The 6,450-nt window shown below is 39.3% G+C and overlaps 3 non-coding genes across 3 annotated transcripts; all 3 read right to left on the bottom strand.

Moving 5' to 3' along the window:
* Positions 1-3,602: 3,602 nt before the first annotated feature.
* trnaa-cgc (transfer RNA alanine (anticodon CGC)) lies at positions 3,603-3,674 on the bottom strand. The gene has a single exon. It is a non-coding gene; the product is annotated as a tRNA-Ala (tRNA).
* A 1,406-nt stretch (positions 3,675-5,080) lies between these two features.
* trnat-ugu (transfer RNA threonine (anticodon UGU)) lies at positions 5,081-5,152 on the bottom strand. Its single transcript has one exon. It is a non-coding gene; the product is annotated as a tRNA-Thr (tRNA).
* Positions 5,153-5,687: 535 nt separating this feature from the next.
* trnaa-cgc (transfer RNA alanine (anticodon CGC)) lies at positions 5,688-5,759 on the bottom strand. Its single transcript has one exon. It is a non-coding gene; the product is annotated as a tRNA-Ala (tRNA).
* Between the last annotated feature and the right edge of the window lie 691 nt (positions 5,760-6,450).

The raw sequence follows: 6,450 nt of genomic DNA, 5'->3' as shown, positions 1-6,450 counted from the left end.
TTTAGAAAAACATGTCTATGGTGGCAATTTCTAAAGTCTTTATATAGGTTAAGTAAACTCCACTATAATTAAGTTACCTTAAAAAAATAAATTAAATTTCAAAAAAAACTTTTTTAATCTTTTTATTTATTTTTTAAACAGTATTACCCATGACCACAAATTCATTATTCAAATGGCACCCCCTTGTGGCTGATCAGGCCACCCGAGAGAGCCATGAAAGCAGGTCACAGGTTACACCATCCCCCTACATTCGTGTTCCATACCATATTAGACATATTAAAGAACCCTTTATCCTTAAAATAAAATAAAAATCACTTGTGTAATTAAAACTCATAAAATAAAAAACTCATAAAGGTTCCATATGTGAGCGTGCCTCTTTAAAATATCATGTCTCTGGGAACATGGAAATCCCCTTAACCCAAACATTTACTACAAAAACAAAACCTAATAATTATGATAATCCCCTCAAACTCAAATTATTTGTCTCGATGTTTCATGTCTTATTCGTGTTTCTCCAAATTGTCTCCCCAAAATACTTCTTAAATACCCAGCCATTAGACAGACACACACAACTGTGATAAATGTGCACTGTCCCTTTAACATAAAAACCTCAGCCTGCAATCCACTCTGCGGGCCTTTCATTGTTCCCCATAATGAAAACAGATTCTAATGTTAGTATACCTTGACCTCCTGTTTAATTTCAATGATGTTATCTGAACAATCAAACCAAAATCAATAACCGGGAAGTACTTGTGTAAATGAATTAAAAGAACTAAATAAATCTACCTTATTTCTCAGCACTTGGTTAGAACACCACTCCCGTCGCCCCGTACCTAGTGTATATCTTATCTATTACTCAGTGGCTCAATTAATGTTTAACGTAAGTATGTTCAGATGTTGATTATGTAATTGTACAATATTAGTATAGGTCAAACCTCATAATATAAATCTACAAAAATAATTTTACGTTAATAGAGTTTAACACTCTTTCCAACAGTCATGCACCCCCCTCAATATTCTATGATATAACTCTCATCAGCAAGCCTGCGACTTTTTCAACATTCTCACCGGTTCCAGCTCCAACTGAAACACCTCATGTACCACACTCGCTTGGTCCCCGACCTCATTCATACCGATATTAGTCCCCGACTGAATATCAAGCGTATTTCATGCACAGGATTTGAGTCTCACAAATCTTCATTTACGCCAGTAAGCTTCAATCTACACCATACACACACAAATCTTCATTCACCCCAGCAAGCAGACCAGTGGGAGACGCAATGGCCCCGCCTTCTGTTCACTCTCTGTTTGGTCCCTTGGTTCTTAAATTTAATCGTAGTTTTAATCGTAGTTTTAATCGAAATTCTCTCCTTCTATCTGAATATAGTTAGCATATACTTCGCCCGACGTTGATTAATACCCACGATGTATTCGAAGAGACACTGCTGCTCGTGCTCTGTCTTATCTCTGAGCTTCTCCTTAGTATGTTTTAGTTCGAGAAAAAAACGAATGGGTTGGTATAGCATTTGTGGAGCGCACAACCAAGGGATCTATTCGTCTATTTAGTCTCAATATTTAAATATTATATTCAGATATTATTTCAATTATACATCAGTCATTTCGTTCCTGATTATACATTTAACACAGAAGTCATAGGTACATACAATATAGAAGTTTCGGATTTATCCAATATCCCTTATTATAATTCTATCTCTCTCCCTCTATCTAACCACCAACAATCTTAATGAAAACAATTACAACCACATTGCAAATTTAATATAAACAGTTACAAATAGACAAAACAAGACAAAACAACACGTTATATCTCTGACCCCTGAAAGCCGATCCTTATCAGTGAATTTCTATCAGACTGAGCCGTACCGGGTCGCGGGACAAAATTACAATTTATCCCCTCGGCGCCAGATTTAATGAATAGTAATTAACTACCCCCTTACTGATCTCTATTCCTGATCCCTATCGAGCTGACCCCTATCAGAATTATTACACATGTCCGACCCCTATCGGTGAATCTCTATCAGACTGAGCCGTACCGGGTCGCGGGACAAAATTACAATTTATCCCCCGGCGCCAGATTTAATGAATAGTAATTAACTATCCCCTTACTGATCTCTATTCCCGACCCCTATCGGAACTATCCAGGCCTTAAAAGTGATCACTCATCATTGAAAGCTATCAGACTGTGCTGACCGGGTCACGGGTCGGGTCACAAAATTACAATTTATCCCCTTGGCGCCAGATTTAATGAATAGTAATTAACTATCCCCTTACTGATATCTCATCAATGATTTATATCACACCGGCCGTCGCCGGTTCGTTACTACATATGTTCACTACACTGTTCTTTCGACTCGTCAGCAAATTATAAATTTACACAAGAATTCATACTTACTCGGAAATACTGATCAAAATTTGGACAGACTATACGACAATATGCTAAGTTTGATTTAACAGGCTTTGCTTACCTTTTTTATGGTGCACCTTGAGATCAGTTTCCCGAGTTGAGCAGAATTGTTGTCCTCCCCCAAAAGTCTTCACCCGTCCTCCGTGAACCATCCTTTCACCAACTCGCCCTTTCACACCCAAATCAACTCACTTCGACTGGATCGTTAGTAAACTATCCTCTGCCTACCAAGTTCTGTTAGAAATTAGATATGTAGACGGGCGAGTCGGTCAAGGATCGATTCAGACAAGGTGGTAAATTGTATGACAAGCGACAGTTTATTCAGAGTGAAGATATCTAGAACAGCGTAATTACGGCTCCTCCGTTGGTTCGTACGGAACGGCAGGCAAAGAGACCGTTACAATCAGTACACCACTTATATATAGAACAGAAAGTAGGTTGATTCTGGAAGATCGGATCTTTGGATTGGTTCAGCTGGGGTGTAGTCTGTAGTCTTCCGCCATTGGCTCAGTTGTCTGTCCGTCATCGTAGAATCCTCTTCGGGCACACAATGTTCAGCTACAAAGGAGATTATGTGTGTGCGCTGGTTTTGGCAGTTAGTGTAATGCGGGAGCTATCCTGTAGGGGACCCCACAGGCTTTACTTTGAGTTGTAGCCCTGTATTAGCAATAGGTTGGTCACCTGCATAAGAAATAGCATTTCTCTACACACACAAATAACATCTCTGTTTCCTGTGAGAATTTCAACATTCTGGAAAGTAGGAGTTGTGTAATGTGAATTTGGCACACAAATACTCAGTGGAGAACCTTGGGATTGAACCAAGTACTAAAATAGCATGCACTCCCCTCTGAGCTTCGATCCAATTTTATTTGCAGATAAAATGCAATATTAATACAATGTACTTTTTATAAACACCACTCCATTGAAACTACAATGAAATGATAGCAGCAATTCTAAATACAAGCAAGTATGGACAGTCATCTAACCCATGAACTTCAGTTTTTGAAAATGATGCAATTGAAGTTGGCAACCATGCCACTTCTGTTACATAAATGTACGAACAGGGATTGAAGAAATGGTCTTCAGATTACAAGAGCAAATTATTTAGCACGTCTCTGTTTCCTGCTGAGAATTTCAATATCCTGGAAAGTAGGAGATGGGCCATTGCAAAAACATTAATGGAGAAGGCAGGGGATTGAACCCAGGACCTCATACATGCGAAGCATGCGCTCTACCACTGAGCTACATCCCCTTCCTGGGAAACAAATGGTTTTTTCTTATTCTTTAAAATTTCACCTGTAATTAGTCAGGTAAGCTAGTTGAGAACAAGTTTTCATATTCAACTGCGACCAGGCCAAGATAAAGCAAAGCAGCGCAACACAAACAACAACACAGAGTTACAGATGGAATAAACAAGCGTACAGTCAATAACACAATAGAAGAAAAAAAAGAAAGTCTATATACAGTGCGTGCAAATGGAGGTAAGGCAAGAAATAGGCCATAGTAGCGAAGTATTTACAATTTAGCAAATTAACACTGGAGTGATAGATGAGCAGATGATGATGTGCAAGTAGAAATACTGGTGTGCAAAGAGCAGAAAGTATATTAAAACAATATGGGGATGAGTTAGGTAGATTGGGTGGGCTATTTACAGATGGGCTTTGTACAGCTGCAGCGATCAGTTAGCTGCTCAGATAGCCGATGTTTAAAGTTAGCAGTGTTGCCAACACCTCAGTAAGGAAAGTAGCTATTGGCTGTCCTAAAAGTCACTAGAAGTTGCTAAATGATGTCATCACCTAATTTGCATAATTGTCCATGTGCATGTAATTGTGATGGACACTGTAGGAGTGAGGAATAACATTGTGGAAGAGACAAAAAGTGAGTAAAATGAAAATGTCTGCAAGTATTCAGAGGGGTCTGAATACTTGCTAAATACAGCGACTAAGTCGCTAAGTTGGCAACACTGAAAGTTAGTGAGGGAAATATGTCTCCAGCTTCAGCGATTTTTGCAATTCGTTCCAGTCATTGTCAGCAGAGAACTGGAAGGAAAGGCGGCCAAAGGAGGTGTTGGCTTTGGGGATGACCAGTGAGATATACCTGCTGGAACGCGTGCTAAGGGTGGGTGTTGTTATCGTGACCAGTGAGCTGAGATAAGGCGGAGCTTTACCTAGCATAGACTAAAAAGATGACCTGGAACCAGTGGGTCTGGCGACGAATATGTAGCGAGGGCCAGCCGACTAGAGCATACAGGTCGTAGTGGCCATATCAATACAATAGACCCTTTCTTTACACTGTTCTAATGAAAGTACATTTCCATAATATCATCTAGCTTCCATAAACGTCGAACAAGGCTTGAACCCAGGATTGAACCCATGTGCTTCAGTTTACAAAAACAGATGACTTAGCACATCTATTTCCTTCTTAAAATGTCAACATTCTGGAAAGTAGAGTTGTGCAAAAGCTAATTTCACAACTAAATATACTCATCAGAAAATTTGGGGATTAACTTCAGAGCGCATGCATTTCAAGTATTAGCTCTACCGTAGAGGCACATCCCCTTACTATATAATAGCAGGGTTGACATTTTGAGAACTTTTTTTTCTTCTTCAAAGTCCTCCAGTGAAAGAACCTTCCCATGGTACCAGCTAACTTTCAGTAAGGCACGGATGGGATTTGAACCCATGATCTTCGGTTTACAAGACCGACGCCTTACCACTTGGCCACCATGCCACTCTATACTGCAAGATATTTATCAATATTCTGGAAAGTAGTAGTTGTGTAATGTGAATTTGGCACACAAATAACATCTCTGTTTCCTGTGAGAATTTCAACATTCTGGAAAGTAGGAGTTGTGTAATGTGAATTTGGCACACAAATACTCAGTGGAGAACCTTGGGATTGAACCAAGTACTAAAATAGCATGCACTCCCCCTCTGAGCTTCGATCCAATTTTATTTGCAGATAAAATGCAATATTAATACAATGTACGTTTTATATACACCACTCCATTGAAACTACAATGAAATGATAGCAGCAATTCTAAATACACGCAAGTATGGACAGTCATCTAACCCATGAACTTCAGTTTTTGAAAATGATGCAATTGAAGTTGGCAACCATGCCACTTCTGTTACATAAATGTACGAACAGGGATTGAACACATGTTCTTCAGATTACAAGAGCAAATTATTTAGCACGTCTCTGTTTCCTGCTGAGAATTTCAACATTCTGGAAAGTAGGAGATGGGCCATTGCAAAAATTTGAATGGAGAAGCTGGGGATTGAACCCAGGACCTCATACATGCGAAGCATGCGCTCTACCACTGAGCTACATCCCCTTTCTGGGAAAGAAATGGTTTTTTCTTATTTTTTTACATTTCACCTATAATTAATCAGGTAAGCTAGTTGAGAACAAGTTTTCATATTCAACTGCGACCAGGCCAAGATAAAGCAAAGCAGCGCAACACAAACAACAACACAGAGTTACAGATGGAATAAACAAGCGTACAGTCAATAACACAATAGAAGAAAAAAAAGAAAGTCTATATACAGTGCGTGCAAATGGAGGTAAGGCAAGAAATAGGCCATAGTAGCGAAGTATTTACAATTTAGCAAATTAACACTGGAGTGATAGATGAGCAGATGATGATGTGCAAGTAGAAATACTGGTGTGCAAAGAGCAGAAAGTATATTAAAACAATATGGGGATGAGGTAGGTAGATTGGGTGGGCTATTTACAGATGGGCTTTGTACAGCTGCAGCGATCAGTTAGCTGCTCAGATAGCCGATGTTTAAAGTTAGCAGTGTTGCCAACACCTCAGTAAGGAAAGTAGCTATTGGCTGTCCTAAAAGTCACTAGAAGTTGCTAAATGATGTCATCACCTAATTTGCATAATTGTCCATGTGCATGTAATTGTGATGGACACTGTAGGAGTGAGGAATAACATTGTGGAAGAGACAAAAAGTGAGTAAAATGAAAATGTCTGCAAGTATTCAGAGGGGTCTGAATACTTGCTAAATACAGCGACT

Source organism: Oncorhynchus kisutch, unplaced genomic scaffold (assembly GCF_002021735.2).
Source record: "Oncorhynchus kisutch isolate 150728-3 unplaced genomic scaffold, Okis_V2 scaffold1813, whole genome shotgun sequence".
NCBI classification, from domain to species: domain Eukaryota; kingdom Metazoa; phylum Chordata; class Actinopteri; order Salmoniformes; family Salmonidae; genus Oncorhynchus; species Oncorhynchus kisutch.
Note: the sequence above shows the minus strand (reverse complement) of the source record. Positions and strands in the feature narration are given on the sequence as shown.